At 44.5% G+C, this 20,768-nt stretch overlaps 1 pseudogene; it reads right to left on the reverse strand.

Moving 5' to 3' along the window:
- Positions 1-15,009: 15,009 nt before the first annotated feature.
- LOC119045953 (60S ribosomal protein L31-like) lies at positions 15,010-15,404 on the reverse strand (annotated as a pseudogene).
- Positions 15,405-20,768: the final 5,364 nt, after the last annotated feature.

Consider the following 20,768-nt stretch of genomic DNA (forward strand, 5'->3'; position numbering starts at 1 on the left):
AGTTTCTTCAGTGGAGACTTGGTGAGCAAGTCAGGGCCTGGTGACAGCTGAAGTCTCTAGACTGCTTTTCCACTGTTCTGTTCTCAGTACCATGCATAACAGATATTTGTTGTATGAATGAATGTGATTCAGCTCCGGCAAGTGACTGTGTTTCTGTCATCATTAGGTTCTTCATCTCTAAAATGAAAGTATAATAGTACCTACCCCATTTATAAATAAAAAAATTGAATCACATGTCTTGGGACACTTAAGTGATGTAATGCGTCTGGAACAGTATCTGGAACATAGCAAATATTTACTTAATGTCATTTCCTTTGCCCATCTCCGTCCAGCTCTGTATGATTTTAATCAGCATTCATGTTCATGGTAATCTGTGCCATTTCCTTACAGAGCCTCAGTTCCTCAGTGTTAGGATATCTCCTATGACACACTTTCAGTTCCTTAACAGTTTCCATGGAATTGAGTGTGTTTGTTAGGGAACTGAGGAACAGGAAAAAGAAATGAACTATTTTTAAATTTCATTTTCCTGATATTAGGAAATTTCCATGAGCCACAGATCCATAAATAAACTATGTTAAAATGGAACAATAAATTATAAGTTTAAAATCATGATCCTCAAACTATTAAATGTCTTCAAATTACCTGGGGAGCTTTTAAAAATGTGGACATCTGGGAGCCAGCCCTGGAGAGTCTGCTTCAGTTCATCTGAAGCAGGTCCAGGAGTCTGCTTTTGTAATAAAGTCCCCAGATGATTCTGCTGCAGGTGTCACCAGGCCACACTTCGAAAGCACAGTTTAGAAAGAGTGACTTTAAAGTTCACTAACTAAAGTTCTCTCCTTGTGAGAGAGGGTGGGGAATGGAAGAAGCTTCTGGCTTTGGAGGCCTGCCGACCCCACTTGGAACTCTGCCATTTACTAGACCTGGGATCTGCACGCACTACTCCATCTTTCTGAAATGTCTCGTCCCCTGGTGTAAAGTGGGATAATGACTCACATTTTGTTGTAAGAACTAAATCAGCTATTGCACATGAAGACTCTATCATAAATGTTAATTCCCTTTACAGTCTCTGCAAAAGGCTTACAGGTATTTACTCCAACATCTTGATTTTAAGGGGAAGAAACTGAGAACCAGTCCCCAGCTCATCAGCTGCAGAGCCAGGATTAGGAGGCCCTCACGCCAGTGCCTTGCTCCCTGCCCAATACTACTTCTCAGTCTTTATGCCGACTACATTGCTTCCTTCTCCTTTTGGAATATTCCATTAAGTAAAATGTTTTCTTCCAAACAGAGGGCAGAGACTGACTGCCGGGGCCTAACCTATGTCTATTCCTACATTCATTTTATAACAGAATTTTCATTTCCTTTGGAAAGCAGTTCACCTCTCTAAAAATCTCAATTTCCCAGGCTTCAGGCACCTAGATATGACTATGTGACCAAGTTCTGGTTAGTGAAACATACAGAGAAATCTATCAGGTTGAGCTTATTGGAAAGATATCCTTTTCCCCATAAAGAAGAGAGACTCATCTCCTTCTCACCTTCTTTCCACCTGGGACACAACTGCAATTCTTGGAGACACAGCAGCTATCTTGTTAACTTAAGGATAATGATGTCCATAACTAGAAATATTATTGAGAAAAATGGAGAAAGTCCTTGACGAATTCCTTGAGCAACTGTACCAACCCTAAAATGCTTACCCCTGGAGTTCTTATTATATGAGAAAAATAAATGTCTTTTCTTTAAACTTTAGACTCTTCGATTCTAGTCATATGCTAACAATTATTGTATATTTTATTTCTATCTTATTTTTTAATCCACAGATATTATTGATTTATACCATTATTATCTATTGCTAACTCTTGATGCTCCTAACTGAATGACAAATCACCTCAAAATTTAGTGGCTTGAAGAAGTAACCGTGTATTATTTCTCATGAGACCGTGGGTAGGCTGCATAGTTTTTCTGGTCTAGGGCAGTTTACATTAATGTCAGCTGAGCTCACACATGAGTCTATAGTCAGTCAGATAGCAGGTCACCTGAGAGCTGAACAGATCTGTGATGGCCTACAGCTGTTAGTTCCTCTATGTGATTTTTCATCCTCCAGCTGGCTAACCTGGGCTTGTGACCATGACAGTTTAGGGGGAGACCAAGGTAATAATGAATGGAAGTTCACAACTGGCACAGCATCATTTCTGCCACATCCCATTGGTTTGGGCATGAATTGGGTCAAGGCCAAACTGGGTCAAGGCCAAAGAGTAGGGCTATAGAGTTCATCTCCTGACAAAATCACATTGCAAAGGGGCACAGAGACTAGGAGAGTTAGTAAGTGTGGCCATGGCCATTTTTGCAAACAATTTTTACCACTTTTTCTGATTTTTTTTAACCTTTAGGCTTTCCATCTCAAATCACTTTCATTCTGCCTGAAGTATACCCTTTTGAATTGGCTTCAGTGAAAGCCACCCACTGGCAAACAATCCTAGTTTTTTTATTTAGTCCTTATTTTTGGCCAGTGTTTCCACTGGACTTAGAATTCTGGGTTGATCATTACTTTCTCTCAAATACTGAAGATGTCATTCCACTGTCTCTGGCTTCCATTACTGTTAATGTGAAATCAGATATTAATCGATTTCTGCTTTGTAGGCAATCTGTTTTTTCTCTGCTTTTTTAAAGTAGACTTTTTTTAAAAGAAATGAAATATAAATAAATAAGTTAAAATGATAAATAATAAATAAAAATATTTGTGTGTTAGGTTCACAGCAAAATTGAGCAGAAATTAGAGTTCCCATGTAGCCCCTGCCCCTGCATGCACAGCCTCCCCGCCCCATCAGTCTCCCTGACCAGAGTGGTACATTCGTTAAAATTGATGAACCTGCATCAACACACCATTGTCACTCAAAGTCCGTAGTTTACATTAAAATTCACACATGGTGTCGCACATTCTATGAGCCCAGACAAGTGTATGACATGTATCTACCTCGATAGCATCACATACAGTAGTTTCACTGCCCTAAAAATTCTGTGTCCTCAGCCTACTCATCCCTCCCTCTCTAACCCTTGTAAACCACTGGGTTTTTTTTTTACCATCTCCATAGTTCTGCCTTTTCCAAAATGTCATATAGTTGGAATCATACAGTATACAGGCTTGTAAGATTGGCTCCTTTCACGTAATAATATGAATTTAAGTTTCCTCGATGTTTTTTCATGGCTTGATAGCTCATTTCTTTTTAACACTCAGTAATATTCCATTGTACAGATTTACTACAGTTTATCCATTCACTTTCCGTAGTCCCACTTGGTTACTTCCACATTTTCATTCTGGATAAAACTGCTATAAACGTGCATGTTCAGGTGTTTGTATGGACATAAGTTTCCCACTTGGGTGAATACCAAGAAGTACAAATTGTGGATCATCTGATAAGAGTATGTTTAGTTTTATAAGAAACTATAAAACTATCTTCCAAAATGGCTGCATCATTTTGCATTCCCACCAGCAATAAATGAGGGCCCCTGTTGCTCCATATCTGACCACTTTTACCTACTAAATTTTTCATTTCTAGAAGGTTTATTTGGTTCTTTAAAAATTCTTCTTTCTCTCCTCTCATTAGGTTCACAATTTTCTTTACATCCTTAAGCACATGAAGTATATATATAACAGCCATTTCAATGTCATTTTTAGATAATTCCATCATCTTTGTGACTTCTGGGTCCGCTTCTGTTCACTGATATTTTGGGCTCTCATTTTCCTACTACTTCTTACCTGATCATTTTTTATTGGATGCCAGACATTGTAAATTTCAGGGTGTGGAATGCTTAATTTTGTTGTATTCCTTTCAGGAGTCTTGAACTTCTTCTGGCAGTGAGTTAGTATTTCAGGTTAGTTCATTCCTTTTGAGGCTTATCTTAAAATTACCTTAGGACAAGTCCAAAGTAGTCATTATCCTAGGACTAATTTTGCCTCACTTATAAGGTATGGCTTTTTCTGGCATCTCTGTTAAATGCTCCATATATTTAACAAGGCCTCTCTACTCTGGCTCAAATGATTCCTGACTCAGTCTGAACTCTGAAAATGGTCTATTTTATAGCTTCTCAGTAACTTTTCCTTCCTCCGAAGTTGTTCTTGTTGGCTTTATGTGGTTTCACTCTGTGCATGCATACGTCAGTATTCAGCCAAAGGCTCAAAGGGACTCCTGTGCAGATTTCTAAAAGTCGGGTAGCTCCTTCCTCTCCAAATCTCTGCCTTGCAAATGCTTGCAGCCGCAGGTTTCCAGAGCACAGATTTCCACCACCTCAGATTGGATGAAATATTGAGCATTGTTATTCATTTGCATACCATCTTTTGTGAGTGTCCATTCAAGTGTTTTGCTGTAGTCTTTTATTAACAATTTATAGGAGTAATTTATATACTCTGTATATGAGTCCCTTGCAGATGTGTGTATGGTAAATATTTTTGTTTCATTATTTTCAAAGAGCAGTAGTTTTATGTTTCATGTAACAGTTAGTTCTTTTTGTGTTCTGTCCAGAGAATTTTTGCCTACCCTCCATCACAAAGATATTCTCCTACATGGCCTTCTAGCCGCTCTATAGTTTCAGCTTTTACATTTAAGCCTTAAAGTGACCTTGAATTAACTCACATCTTGTGTTAGATGTGAGATATGAATCAAGGTTCAATTTTTTACATACTGACGTTCGGTGGATCTAGCATGATAGGTTGAAAAAACTTTTCTATCTCCATTAAACTACATTGGTACCTTTGTCAAAAATGGTTGACTGCATATTTGTGGGGTTATTTCTGGGCTGTCTTTTTCTTTACATTGGTCTATTTGTCCATGTTAATGCCCATATTCCTGTCCTGATTACTGTACTTCATGCTAAGTCTTAAAATCAGGTAGCGTGAGCCCTCCAAATTTGTTCTTCTTCAACATCATTTTGCTTGATCTAAGACCTTTACAGGTCCCAGTAGATTTTATTGATAGTTTCTCAATATCTATAAGAACTTGGGGAAAATTGAAAACATTATAATATTTATTTTCCTAATCCATGAGCATGGTATATTTGTCCATTTATTCAGGTCTTTAATTTCTCTCAACAATGCTTTGTAGTTTTTATTGATAAAAGTCTTTCATAACATTTGTTCATTTATTTCTGGGTAGAATTTTATGTTATTATAATTGACATTAACTTTTAAATTTTACTCAAATTATTTGTTGTTTCCATTACATCTTAATTTTAATTATTTTAATTTTCATTTGTAGAAGTTCTATTTGGATCTTTTCCAGATCTGCTTGGTCTCCCTTTAGTGTTTTTTGTTTCTAACCTATTATTTTACTTGGTCTTTTTTAGGGAAAAAAGAAACATAGCAATCAGGTATTCCATAGTCATGTTTGTACATAAAAATTCCAGCATTTGAATTTTGAATTCCTGGGGGTCAATTTCTACTCTTTGTTGTTTCTCTCTTACTGTGCCTCTTTGTAAGTCGAGTAACTTCTTATCAAAAGCTGTGCCTCTTCATTGAAGTTTTATTTGTGGAAATTCTTTAAGGTCTGAGATAATGGTAGGGCTCTCTATTGAGGATTTGCATTTGTTCTTGAAACCGGTACCACTACCATCCTCAGATTACTCTAACTTAAATTATTGGCTTGAGTTTTTTTGGTTTTTGATTTATTAGTTTATTGTTTAGAACACACAAGGGACATAAATTTAGGCTTGAACCTACATGAGGGATAGCTTGTGGCTCTAGATTTTTAGTGGTGACGTTATTTTTTCTTCTTTACTCAGCACCTAGACTCTTGCAGCCCCCTGGTGGGTGAGGCGGTTCATTAGTACTTGTTTCTGGTTCACCCTTTCACTGGGAGTAAACCTTTCACCAGAGTCTCATTTTTATGGGGGAGGAGTTCAGAGGCCTTGGATGGCCCCTGGTCTTTGTACTCTGTGACTCCTTGTCCTCTGTGAGGCCAGATGACAGTCGCTCAGATTCATCTGTTCAATAAATGTCCCTAGAGCAACAGCCAGCTGTGGCGCTCCTGTCACCCCCGCCGAGCTCCTTCTTTGACTTAATATTTTGGCCTGAGAATCTCTTACTTTCTTGCCAGCTTATAAGCACATTTAGGAAGATGTATTTCCAAGCATTTTTAGTTTTTTCCCATGGGAAGTCCAATCCACCAATTACCAGGAATGAACCTTCTACCCCCCCAACCTCCTCCATCCACAGACATCTTCAAAACTGCTGTCAGATTTTCTATTACAGTAGAACACTGTAACTGGTATAGGTGTCAAAAGGAATTCAAACAAAAGCTATTTTGCCAACACGATACAAGAGAAATTCAGCTGCTGGCATTGTCTCTGCTGCTTCCCAAATGCTAAAACATGCTCGCAGGCTGTCTGTCCCCACCTGCCTCTGCCAAGCTGGTTTCCCCAAATGCTAGGGTGACTTTAAAAAATGTTTTGTACTTTGTATTGTTTTTGTTTTCTCTTAGACTTTTGTTATGATTGTTTAATTTTCAACACACTGTGGACACATACTTTCTCTGCTTTGGGGACTTCATTTATTCACTAATTTTTGATTAATTTTATTTATGTCCCACAGATATTGGAAACCAGAAGTGGACTCCTTTTCATGTGTGCAAACTTGTGAGTGAGTGTGCGTGTGTGTATTTGTTCTTCGTAGTTGATCTTCGTAGTTAATCTGCTTAATTTCGACAGCTTGATGACCAAGACAGAGAGAGGTGGCCTAAGCTCTCCCCTCTGCTTTTCCCTGTTGCCCCAGAGACACATCCTGTGGCCTTCACCACCCTCCTCACATCATCATAGGACTAAAAATTACCGCCGACTTCCTGGTCCTGTAGGTCAGGGCCAGCAGGCTGGACCACCTTCTCTCTGACCCTGAGAAGTGGTCCCACAGCTACAGACTGCGGCTCTGTTTCCACCAGTCCCGCCCTCAGACAGTTGGCCTTAACTAGTCCCAGCCTTGCTCTCTGGGACTCAACCTCCAGGGGCTGGCTAAGAGGTATCTGCTCTGTTCCCATGTCCAGGTTGTGGTACTGTCTCAGGTGTGGCCTCCAGTTGCTCCCTCTGGCCCAGCCTTCCTTTTATCATTCCCCCTCACAAGATGGGAATCTCTGGCCCAAACCGAGCCCAGACCAAATTCCCAATGTAGTTGTCTCTGCTTTTGCAGTGCCCTTTGCTGTTCTCTGTCTAAAGATCTTGTTCTTTGTTAGAACTCTGGAGCTGTCTGCCTGCCTGTCATCCGTCACTCTTTCTTTAGCTGCAGCCTGACCGTCTCATCGGCTCACTGTGGTCCCAGACCTTCCTCCTGCTGGTCGGCCCTATCCAGTTGCATTGTCTCAGGGGGCGCCTGGCTTTCCCGGGACCAGCCAGGAAGATCCCCTGTGGTCAAGACAAATTGATGGTTTTCAATACGTAGCCACTACTCCTTCTCTTTGGCTCAAATTTTCCTTTAATCACATGCTCTGAAAAAGTACAAAAGGGAAAAAAGATCAGACAACATCAAAGGCATGCCAATGTGGTCTGTATATAGGAGCCTTGCACGAGTTTACTTTTACACACACACACACAAGTTCACACTCACATTTAGAATTATACAGCCAAAACAACGGTGTCCACATTTGGTGTGAGAATTCAAACAAGCCCAGCAGCTCTGGGGAGAGCTTAGGACAACAATACACATCCGGCCGTCGAAAAACAAGCAAGGATAACCTCCAAGACTAAGCATGCGTGTGCTCACACACACACTCACACGCAGGTTCACATGCACAAGCCGCAGAGCCCACTTCTGTTGTCCAGTGTCCCCAGGACATTCACAAAATGGATCATAAAGCAGGAAACCTGAAGAATTTCCTCCAGAGGAGAAAGAGGAGAGAGTAAATCCTGTGTCCCCAGTGTGTTTGAAATTGGACATGCCTAACAGAAGTTCAAGTAAAAACAAAAGAAAATATTGAAAAATGCTTGAAAATTCTTTTATTCTCCCTGAACAGTGAAAGGTCGCTGGTTTGATTCCCGGTCAGGGCACGTGCCTGGGTGGCAGATTTGGTGCCCTGGTCGGTGTGCTACAAGAGACAACTGGTCCGCGTTTCTCCCTCACATTGATGTTTCTGTTTCTCCCTCCCTTCCCCTCTCTCTAAACATAAACAAATAAATTCTTTTAAAAAATTCCTAAAGCAACCCAAGCACTTGGAAAAAATCAGCTTTCAAGAGGAAGAGAGACAGCCTGTGAGCATATTCTCACAGTTGGAGAAGTTGAGATAACACCAGAAGCTGAGTTTCTCTTGTACTGCATTGCCAATAACTTTTGTTTGAATTCCCTTTGATAACCATGGCAGATATTCTACTGCAAGAAAAAACTGACAGTGCCTTTTCAGGTTGTCTGTCCCACAGGCACGGAGGTGGACAGTGGCCAGGTGGTGGGCAGGGTGGACCGTGGACATCCCAGAGGATCAGATTCCCAACAGCTCAGGATCAAGGACTGCACTTAAAGCAGGCCAGCTGCCCACTGCCCCGGTGCAGCCTCCACCCACCTAAGTCAGGCGAGCACCAGCCCTGCACAGATCCTTCCCACCTACAGGGGAAGGGCAGAGGATCCCATCTTCATCTAATTGTAGTGTCTTGGCCACGGGGAGCCTCTAACAATTCAATTCTCTGGGCCAAAGAGAGATGGCGACTGCCTCCTGATCATCTTCGCTGGAGGAAATGGGAGATCCTAGAGCACAGTTGTCTCACCTAAACTGGAAAAAAACAGGAAGGAGGATGCGCCTTAGCAGGACTGACATTCTCTGCCCCTTAACTTGGCTGCCTGTGTCCCCAGCTCCATCTGCACGTACCACTCTTTAAGCCAAACCAGTAGGATCCAGCATGGTCCTACCCAGCTTCAAAGTTTCCAGAGGACCTGAACCTCCCCTTTGTGGATCTCAGAATTCCCCTCACCATTCCCATAATAACACCTCCACCTCAAAGACAAGAACTAACATTTGATCTTATTAAATGAGAGCAGGCTATTCATTCTGAGCTTCAAGGCAGGAGACTTGACTTCTAGTCTGGTCTCTGTCACTAAGTTGTTTTTGTGGTCCTTCTCTGAACCTGTTTCCTTATTTGCAGAAAATGTGGAGAGGTGTTTGGGAAGAACAGAAAAAGAGGGTTAAAGTTGCTTTCTAAATGTTCAAGAGACATGGTCTCTTGCACCCTCACAGTGGTCAGAATTCTTTGTGTTACAAGAGAAAGAACTCAGCTCAAAAGAGCTTAAGCAAAAGAAGGAGAAGGAAGAGGAGAAGGAGGAGGAGGAAGAGGAGGAAGGAAGAAAGGAAGAAAAGAAAGAAAGAAAGAAAGGAAGGAAGAAAGGAAGGAAGAAAGGAAGGAAGAAAGGAAGAAAGAAGAAAGAGGAGGCAGGGAGGGAGGAAGGGAGGAAGGAATGAAGGAGGGGAGGGGAGGGAGAGAGGAAGAAAGGAAGGAGTTGGTTGCCATTACGGAAGGACAGGGAAGATGATGTCATTAGCTCTCTTGCATCTCTCTCCACCTCAGTCTTTCCTCTGTGTAGTCCTGTTCTCTCCTTCAGACATTTTTTTGCATGTAATAGGGGGCAGAGGAAATGGCAATACCTTCTCTTGCCAGACATTCTTAAACAAAATCCTAGGGATAGACTCTGATTGGCCCAGCCTGGGTCAGGTGTCCATCCTTTGAGTCAGGGTTTCTCAACAGAGAAGCTACTGGCCTTTTGAGTAGGACCATTCTATGTAGTGGGGCACTTTCCAGGGCATTGCTGATGTGTGAGACCCCTGAACTTTAAATGCCAGAGTGCTCCCCAATCATTTTGGTAACAACAACAAAACTGTACCTGAACCCCCATTTCTAGAACAGTGGTGTGGGGTTCAGTACCACCTCATGGGGAGAACCACTGCCTTGTAGCAGCTGCTCACACCAGGGTGCTGGGGCACTGTGACTGGCTCAACCTGGGTCACCTGTATTCGCCTGTCAGGATGGAGAAGACACCATGTTTGGCAACCCCACCAGATGTATATGGTGCCAGTGGTTGAGGAAGAGTCATTTCCCAGAGGAACTGTCACCAAGTTCCTGTGACCAGAAGGGATGCTGTGCAAAGCCCAACAGCTGTTGACCGCAGGCCTCCGCCTCTGTCCCTGGGGAGCAGTGAATGCTCCCAAGGGGAGGGATGACCGGCCTCCTCCCGCCAGCCAGCCTCCACGCCTCAGCCACTCAGCATCATAAGCCTCAGGCCTTCAGCTCAGAAAATGATCCTCGTTAAGCTGGCAACAAGGCCCTCCTAATTCCTTAGGTTTTTGACCTCCCCACATGCACCCTGAACTTTGACCCCCCAAGAAGGTCAAGGCACCCTATGTCCCCAGTCAGCACCAATAGTCGGGTGGACTAAACTTGCTAGAACAGACAAGAGCCAGAGAGGGAGGTTTTGTGAACCAATCACACCCAGGGAAGGTGCCGTTTTCCACTCATGAGCATGTCAGAACTAGGCCTCACGGTGTTTCCAGGAAAGAGCAGAGAGGCCCATGGCCCAGCCATCTTTGAAGTTCAGAGAAAAATGGAAGGCAGTGCTATTTCTAGAAGCCTGGTGATTTCCTAGCTCCATTTGCTGAGCTGAGCTGAGCTGAAGCTGCAGGAGTCAGGTTCTGGGAAGCATCTCGTGACTTAAAAGCAAGTCACAGGACCCACTTTTCGGAGGGACTTCAGAGAGCCTGAGCAGTGGGTGGGCCCTGCTCAGAGAGGGCACCCCTGCACCCCGAGTGGTCCCACCCAGCGCCCCAGAGGGCACCGCTGGACTCCTCAGGCCCCAGAACATAGCCCAACCTCCTTTTTCCTTTTCAGTAAAATAGTTAAGACAATTGGGTACTTTCCAAAGGAATTTAACTGTGAAGCTAAGGAAAATTAAAAAAAAAAAAAAGAAAACGCTGAAAGTCCTCTAAACTTACAGAATCTGTGTCTGGAAGTTTCTGCTTCTGGAGGATTCTGCTCCACGCTCTATAGGAGAGTTCGGTTCAGGCGCGATTCCACACCGTCTCTGAGGTGGGTTCCTTCCTCCCAACTCCCGCGAGAAGCCGGTGTGCTCTCGCGTCCCTGCACACGCTCCTTGCCCTGTCTCGCCCTCGTGGGCAGGGTTGGGCGGGGAAGGGCAGGTGCCCCTGGAGGGGCAAGGCTGCGGCATGTGAGACCTTTCCACTCAACTGTTCTTATTTCCTTCCTCAAACCTGGGTAGGTCACGGCCTCTCAGCTCAACTCAGCTCTTTTGTCTTCTAGGAGCTCACCATTTAGCAAGGGAGCTGGCTGCATACCTGTCATAGGGTGTCAGTATGGTGACCCCAAAATAGCTGGATCACCTTGCAAGTCCCTCACTGTAATGTTTCATCAAAACAAACAATCATCTGACTTCCTCCAAATCACAAAAAAGCCTTAAATGTTTTTACTGAAAAGGCAGTTTTGAATGGTGCCACAAAGATTACATTTAAATCTCTCAAAACGAGGCTTGTGCCGCCTCATCCTCTCCCCTCCCACCGAGAGGCCCTCTGTCCATTCTCAGTACACCCACCAGCCTTCTCCCTCTAACTCTCCCCCTGCCCAGGTCTCCAGCCCCAAACCCCGGGAGTCTGGCGGGAGAATGCGGGCTGTCCCGGCAGGGTGCCGGCGAGGGCAGGAGGGCCAGCTGCTCCTGTTCCTCTCTCCACAAGCGACAGAACAAGTGAGGTGGTGGTGCTCTCTTTTGTCACTCTTTCCTGTGTGGGTCCCCAAGCACTGCTGCTGCTCGGGATCAGTCCCAGATCTTCTCCCTTTGACTCAGTCCACACCTCTTTCTGGACAACCTCAAGTGCTTCCCTGTCCTGCCCTGCCACAGGCATGCGGGTGACTCCCTACTCCCTATTTCCCCAGGAATGCAGCCTCCTGAGTGCCCCAGTCTTTCAATGTGTGAGCTACTCCTTGGAGAACCTAGAGCTTGAGAGGAACCTGTGGTCACCTACAAAGCTCTTTTTAGGGCAGCAAAACCATGACTTTTATAAGTAGGTTATTGATGATGTAACTTGGAAATTACCCTGTGTCTATTTGTTTGTTTTTCGGTCTTTCCCTCTTCCTCCCCAGCAAGCTCTGGTCTGGGGTGGGGGCGGGGTGGACAGTGAATAGTCTTTTTGTGTTTCGTACCAGCGTGGGGCTCTCCAAAGCATTCATCAGCAAGGCTTGCAGACCTTACCAGGATTTGGTTGAATTTTCTAACAGACAGAGTCCTGAATTAATCGGGTCACATTTGCCCCACACGTCCTGGTTAGCCTAGGCCTAGGATTACTGCCCATTCCCGAACCAGTCCTAGTGCCCACTTAGGTGGAATTATGACAATTGGTTTAGGTCTATCATAGACACTCCTAGAGCCCATCCAAGCCCTGAGGCCATCCAACTACACGAGACAGAGAGAGAGAGATGGGAGGTGAGGAAGCAACCAATGTCCTCGGCAAGTATCTCCTGAGCAGTAGCTTGCAAACATTTTTGGAACACGATCCATAGTAGGAAATGCATTTTACACTGTGACCCAGTACACATACCCCACACCCCCTTGGAGCAACACTTGCACAAAATAATACTCACCCCTTGCTCCTGGGAACAAACTCTGATATTTTCTCATCTGGCTTCTTAACCTGGTAATACCCAATTCTGCTTTCATTTTTTTAAATCCTGGTCTGAACCCACTAGCTCAACTTCACCACTCACTAATGGGTCATGACCTTCGGTTTGAAAAATGCCACTCTAAGGTCTGCATAAACTGCTTATATAAACTGTTTCAATAGTTACTAAAATGTATCATAAGTTCTCCAGAAATACAAGAGGGAAGTGTAAGAAGGAAGTGGGATGGGGTTAATGGAGGTAGGCATGGTGCTTGCCAATTGCAACTTGGGAGAAAGGCCTCGAGAGGAGAGATTTTCGAGCTCCAGTGCGGGGATCCAGCTTCGGGCAGTGAGGCAGTCCTCTGAGCCTTGCCCCCCAAACAGATGAGATTTGTGGCTACCAAGGACTCCCCTCAAGGGCCACGATGGACATGCGAATCAGCTGGGTGTCCTGAGATGTTTCGTCCTGTGATTTTTGTTACCCAGAATCCAACTGCTGCCTCTGACCAGGTTTTTCTACCCCTGGCCAATCACAATGAGCAGACTGATGCTTTTTGGTCAGGCTAGGGCCAGGCTAGCCCAAGCACCTACTGTGTGCAGAACAGTGTCTATGTATGTGTAAGGTATGTGTGGGAGGCGTGAGGATAAACAGGCCATGTGTCCATTTATATGAAGCTAAATGACACGTGTAGGTAAATAAGGTTTTTAAGGATACATTGACATGATAAAGACAAAATTCAGTGTAGTGAATAGGGGACTGAGAGGGAGAGTGACAAGGAAGAGACACAGTTATGGGAACATTTCATTTCCTAATCTAAGTGGGAGATACTTAGATTACTAATGTTTTATTATTCATTAAACATTAAAGATATAGTGTATGCACACATATACATGTATACATGCTTACTGGTATGTATAACAAAAATATAATAGGCCACAGATCCACGCTTAGTCAGCTCACAGACTCAAGTGGAAGACAGACATAATTATAAATAATATATTATACGATGAGATCATCAGAAATATAAAGAAGCAATTTACTTGCTAGTTATATGACCTTGGGTAAATCATTTTATTTCTTGAAGGCTGAGGCTCTTCAGATACATTTGATTTTTACTCTTTTTAATAGTTTATTTTTATTGTACTTTTTCCATTTAGATACATTTTTAAAAGATTTGATTTATTTATCTTTAGAGGGGGAAGGGAAGGAGAGAGGGAGAGAAATATCAATGTATGGTTGCCTCTTGTGCATTCCCTTCTGGGAACTGGCCTGCAACCCAGGCCTGTGCCCTGACTGGGAATTGAACCACGATCCTTTGGTTCACAAGCCTGTGCTCAATCCACTGAGCTACACCAGCCCCATTCAGATACATTTCAGATGATAGAAAGATAGACACACACACATATATCACAGGTTTATTGTGGGAATCGATTGATATGAAATACATGAGAAAATGTCTGATGAACTGTCAAAAATATGAGATAATATCACTTTGCCTGTCTTTGCAACTATTTCCTCTGTGAAACTGCCATCTCACACAGTTTTGTGCTCAAGTGACAGTCTCAAGGAAGCAGGTTGTAAGTGACTGTAAATTATTCTCAGTCTAACATCTTCTGTGTCTAGCACAATGACAGACACAAATAAAGATGACACCGGCTACTACTGAAGAACATGTGATTGCCAGAACAGGGACTCACAGCTTCAGAGACCCATGGGATGGCTGGCTGGGGAGGGGGAAGGCAGAAGGACTTTGAACTAATGGGCTATTGGGGAGGGAGGTCGTCAGTGCTGAGTGGAGAGTAGCATGCCTTGCCTTCCTTAGGGGCTCTTTTGGTCCAGTTAGCAGACTACCACTGCCACCCTCACACTGTGCCCTGGCAGGGGCTGTTACCCCCCAGTATCCTGGCCTAAGTGGGCAGAGATCCCTTCCTCCCGCTCCCATCAGCCTAAGAAAGCACAGGGACACTCTGGCTTCTGATGCTGCCAGAGTCGGCCCTCCTTCAGAATTATCATTCACTATCAGACACACGACTCCTTCCCAAACAGCCAGCCCAGCTCTGCTGGCTCTTTGCTCATGGTCCTGATTTCAGACTCCTTGCCATCTCCACATGAAGAGTTCCTCCTAAAGGTCCTGGAGGCTTATTCTCAGGAATGAGGTGAGAACTAGCTATTAAGGCTCAAGGACCCTGCACATAAACTGACTCCTGAACTTGGGCTCTAAGCATTGTCTCTCTTGGGAAAGCGTAGGTCCCAGAGATGAGGGGAGATCGAGACAGGTTGGAGCCAGGTGGTCAACAATCAGTTCCCAGCTGAACACTGAAATGGGGTAATTCAAGGAGCCTTTATTTATTTATTTACTTTTGCAGTTTTATAACTTTATTCGACAATCAGCAGTTAGTACTCATCCACATTAACTGTTTATAGATTTTTGAAAGTGGTGACAGGTACATAGGTAACCAAAGTATAGAGCTTGTTTGGTGAATCTTCATCCTCATTACATTTTCTGAACAACCACACCTGGATACGGTATGGGACGTTCCTTATTCCTTTGGCCCAGACAGCTTTGTTGAGCCTGGTGTCAATGCGCACATCTGGAGTCCCCATCTCCTTCATGGCAAATTTCCAGATCTCTTTAAGTGCTCGAGGGGCACGCTTCTTGAAACCCACTCCATGGATGCGCTTGTGGATGTTGATGGTGTATCCCTGGTTACTACCTCGTTGATGGCAGAACGGCCCTTCTTCTTCTTGCCACCCTTCTTTGCGGGAGCCACTATGATGGGCCCAGGTTGAAAAAAAAGTCAAGGAGCCTTTAATAAAAGGATTGTTTTTAAAGAGATGCAGGGCTTGGAGAAATCAGAAGAGAGAAGGCAGAACCCCAGAGGAGCTATGGGCACCTGGAGAGAGAGTTCTGTGAAGAGAGCTGATTGACAGGAGCTAAGCTTTTGAATGCAGGGATGCAGCCAGACCTTGGCGATCCCACAGGTAGGGAACCCCGCAGAGAGGCACCCTGCTCTCACTCTCACTCTCCCTCCCATCTCTAGCCAGGTGGCCTAACCTCATCAGGAGCCAATGGGCGAGGAAACCAGTGCTGCATCCAGACTGATTAGGTGGCAGGGTGCAAAGGCAGAGGCACTGAAGGAGCAACTGAGCCACGCAGCAACTTTCTCTGTGAGCAACTCTGTGAGCAACTTTCTCTGTGAAAGTGAGAAACAGGCTGATGGGGGCCAGTCCTGAGCAGCACAGCCTGACAGTCAAATGGGAAAAGCAGGAGGTACCAGCGATGGTAAAGATGCTGTTGAGCAGAGGATTTAGGAAGACGACCTTCAGACCGCAGGGATTCAGAGCCAGCCATTGGGAGGTGAGATCATGTCTCTGATGACGGAATTCAAATGTCCTGTGCAGGACAAAGTCACATCTTGGCAGAGATATTTTTGGCATGCCAGACTCAGATTCATTTAAGCACTTCACTTGCAGCAGCAGGTTGAAATTTCACATCAACTACTGGCAAGGACATTTAGGAGTGAAGTTGTAGCAGACACTCCATTACTTATTTATTTTATAGAGCATCCTTGAGGGACTTAATGGAAAGACCCTTGTGCAACAATCAGAAGACCTCAGGGTTAGACCTCACTCTGCCTCTCACTCACTGGGTCCTTCGAGTCACTCCCGTCCCTTCTCTGCGGACCTTGAGTGTCTCCTCTGTAGGATGGGAGGGTTGGCTGTGGTCTCTAAGATCCCTTCCAATACTGACATGCTAACATTTTCATATAAACAATGTGATCAAAAAAAATAATGACACATTGGTCTTGGCAATGATTTTTTTTTGGATAGGAAACCAGGCAACAAAAGCAGAAATAAACAATCAGGACAACATCAAACTAAAAAATGTCTGGACGGCAGAGGAAACAATCAACAAAATGAAAAGGCAACTTACAGAATAAAAGAAAATGTTTGCAAATCACATATCTGATAAGGGATTAATATCCACAATACATACGGAACTCAACTCCATAGGAAAAACAAAAACCCAAATTTAAAAATGGGCAAAGGACCTGAAGAGCTGTTTTTCCGAAGAAGACAAATGGCCCACAAGGACGTGAAGAGATGCTCAGCATCACTGGTCATCAGAAAAATGCAAATTAAAGCCACCTTGTCGCCTCATAACTATTAGAATAGCTATTATAAAAAGACAGAGGTTAACTAGTTTTAGAGAGGATTTGAAGAAAAGGGAACCCATGTACACTGTCAGTGGGAATGTAAATTGATAGTGTCATTAAACTAGTATGGAGATTTCTTAAAAACCGAAAACAGAACTACCACAGGACCCAGCAATCCCTTATCTGGGTCTATCCCCCAAATAAACGAAATCAGTACCTTCAGGGGAGAGCTGTGTTCACACGTTCACCGCAGCATCATTCACAATGGCCAAGACCTGGAAACAACCCGAGTGTCCAAGGATGGAGGAGGGGACAGAGAAAGCACAATCACACAATGGAATATTACTCAGTCTTTACAGAGGAGTGCAGATCCTGCCATTTGCAACAACACGGATGAACCTGAAGAACACTGTGCTGAGTGGAAAAATACTGCATGGACCTCATGCATATTTAGAATCTAAAGAAGTGGAATTCATAAAAATCAGAGTAGAATGATAGTTACTGGGATAGAGAGGTAGGAGAAATGGGGAGGTGGTGGTCGTGGTCACAGTTCTGTAGCATGAATAAGTTTTAGAGACCTATGTGCAACGTGGTAACTACAGTTAATAATACTGTATATTGGAAATAGCGTATACTGGACATTTGCTGAAAGTAGATCTCAGGTGCTCTCAGCACACACACGGCAGACACACACTCTATACAGACAGACGACGTTAATTGGCTTGACTCTAGTAACCATTTCACAACATACACCAAGATATGTTTTACACCTCAAGTACATATATGACTTTTGGGTTAAAAATACTACCCATGACATAGTAGCACAGCCAACCTGGCAGTCACGCTCTGTGATTCCATTTTGTAAGCTACAAAATTGTTTCTTTAGATTCTTTTTTTAAATGGCTCCATTTCTCTGATGCAGCAAAGAGGCAGGAGAAAATCATTGCTTTCCAGTGGACTCACGCCCAGGAAAACAAACCCCAGCGTACTGCTGCTAAAAGAATCCAGTCTGCCACACTTCCTATTTATTTGGCTTTGGAGAACTGGACAGACCGGGGCTGAGGAAGGCGTGATCCACAGCACTGAGTCATGACTTGGAATGGCTGGCTCCTTCACGAGCCCCCTGCGGGCCTGGGCGAAGGTAGAGCCTCCTCTCACACTTCCCCTTTTAGTACATTTCTCCACGGAGGAAGCTGGTGGGCTCACTTCCTCCTTAAAATTCCTGCCCACAGAGTTCACTTCTTGTTTAGGTTAGAAGAGGAAATAAAACACACCTCTGAATGCACACCCCTTCTTCGTTCCCTGGCATTAAATCTGACTTCTTGTAAGAGGAATCTGTTTTGTGTGCCTATCCAGGTCCTCTCTCCTCCTTTCTTAACAGGTTCAGCCCATTACCTTCTTCTTATAGAAATCTCCCCCTCCCCTTTTGTAGGGGTTGATTCTGGTGGGGCTGCCAATCACAGATTCCTGACCTGTGACCACAAAGTTGATGCCCACCTAGATCTGACCAATCACCCAGCCTTGGAGACTGAATGAGGAGATTGACAAAAGCTGGGCCAATCAGCTGATACTTAAATCCAGTAAAACAGAGGGAGGATAGAGAAGCCTCCTCGTTGCTTTGGCATAGGTGAGCTAAATAATACAAGACAGGAGCTTCTGATGGCCCTGCCTCTCAGGTTCTGTCTTCGCCAGGGCAAAGCCATTCCAAGTGAGAGAAAATGAGGCCAGAGCCCAGAGGAAAGTCAAGATGAGCGAAGAGGGAAAGGGATGGGAGTAGGAGGGAGAAAGACTTCACAATGTTATTTCTCCGGACCCAGCGATCCTGGTGCCAGGCCCACCCTTTTTACAAGAAGCCAATGACTCTCCTTTTTAAAATTAAGCTAATTTTGCTCAGATTTCTGTCCCATAACTAAAGAAGCTCAAATAAAACAGGTGATACCTGCAAATGGGGACTTGTAAGTATGAAGGTAACAGACCCTCAAAAGTGGAATGGCTCTGGCCAAGTGGCGGGAAGAGCCAGGAGGGTTCCTCTTTCCTCTTCCTGGGGGAAGGCACCACATTCCAGCAAACCTTTGGCAGCTGTTCCCAGAAGTCTAAGTCATAAGATGTCAGCTTGTCCCAGTGTTTGGCTCTGTGTGCTTCTAGAAAGGGTGCTTCCATTGAACCTGGGCTGTTTGAACGCAGGAGGGAACAGCAGGCAGTGAAGGAGAGGCTCCCTCCCTTGAAGCAGGATTCCAACCACATTGAGAATTTGATGATCTTCTTCCATTGAGAGTTGCAAAAGCAGAATCCTGTGTTCGGAGAGGATGCTACCCTGGGGTTGGGAGAGCTGGAGTAAAGAGGGAGCATCTCATCTCGCAGCAACATTGACTGGAACAGCCCAGGGCCTGTGTGTACCTTCCTCATCACTCAGTGCTTCAAGCCAGCTACACCTCAGTCCCCAGAAAATGGGCCCTTCTCCAGGCCTGTAGTGAAAATCAGAAATCCCTTCACTCCGGGGTCCAGTTTGCCACTCCTCGGTGGAATTCTCCTAGGTGCCCCCTGAGGAGGGCCACTTAGAAGGACAGAGGAATCTGCTCCTCAGGCAGAGAAGTGAGTTTTCTCTGTTGCTGTCTAGTCATATGTGGTCAGAGCAGAAGTATGTTCAATAGGCATCTTATCTGTAACCCGGTCAAACTGTTGCTGTTTCAATGATTCGACCCATATTTATTGAGCACCTACTACATAGCAGATTCTCATCTAGACCCTGAGGATACAATAATGAATAAAATCAACCATCAGAAATGACTTATGACTTATGGACTCATTTCCATGCCAAGAAATAGGACCTCCATCCAGGCAACTGGTCAGGCCCAAAAGCCCAGGACTCACCCTTCCACAACTGTGTCTTTCCAGGAGGGCTCCTCCTAAATTTATCCCAGTCTGCCCACTTCTCACCATCTCCTCTGCTTCAGCCGTTGCCTAGGACAACAGTAAATCACCACGATACTTCATTGGCTGGTCTGCTTCCCCCAGTGTTGCCCCCACACTCTGTTCAGCACACAGACCTCACAGTGTTCTTTCCAAAGCAATAACCAGGTTCTCTACTTTTTAACGTAACAGATCTGGTGAGAACAAAAGTCTAGACAGTTGCCGCTGTCTCACTAATGAAGTGAACACCAGCAGCAGGAGGCGAGCGTTTGTGAAGCTCTCTTCGTGAATGTAAAGAGTTAATGCTGGCTTTCTGTTTTCTGACAGTGAAACATGTCATAATGATACATCTAATTATATAATTTGCTGCCACAAAACTAAAATAGTTTATGTTCCTTTCCCGCTTGAAGTCCTCCAGTAGCTTCTCGGAGCAAGCAGACGTACCATTCCAGCCCCTTCGCTCGGTCTACAAGAGGCCGGTGCTGTGCAGCTCTACCTGGACTTCCTGGTTTTGCTCCCTTCTCCCCCATCCCCCTCCTTCACTCTTACTCCTTCCAGCTGTGTAGACTCACCAGGTAACTTTGCGTTTTGAGGCCTTTACATCTGCTGTTCCTCCTGCTTGGGACACTCTTCCCCCAGACCTTTGCAAGCCTGCCTGATTTTCATTGCTCCCAGGTAACAGGACGTTCAATGGGACTCTTCCTGTAGTTTAGGAATTCCAGCTGAAGCTTAGAGATGAAGACAAAGAGGCATGAGCACGCCACCTTCTCAAGAAGAGTTGTCCACCATGACACCAGAGTCCCCTCATGGGGCTTACTTAAAAAAAAAAGTGTCAAAATGTCGCTACTAGCCATCCCCTACCTCTCCTTCCTAATTTTCACTAGATGACTAAGGAAAAGAGAAAGAGGGAGTTAGAATCATTTGCCTGGTGGGGAGTGCAGTTTGTGGTGAGAGGTAACCCTTCCCCTAAGTCAAATACTGGGGAGGCTCCAAAGATTCAGACAGAGAGGGGTCCCTGAAGGAAAGGGAAGTTGGTATGCTGTCCCCAAGTTGGCTGTCACTTTCTAATCTGCCCTCGGATGACCT

Source organism: Artibeus jamaicensis, unplaced genomic scaffold (genome assembly GCF_021234435.1).
Source record: "Artibeus jamaicensis isolate MK-2021 breed Jamaican fruit bat unplaced genomic scaffold, CSHL_Jam_final scaffold_1964, whole genome shotgun sequence".
In the NCBI taxonomy this organism is placed as follows: domain Eukaryota; kingdom Metazoa; phylum Chordata; class Mammalia; order Chiroptera; family Phyllostomidae; genus Artibeus; species Artibeus jamaicensis.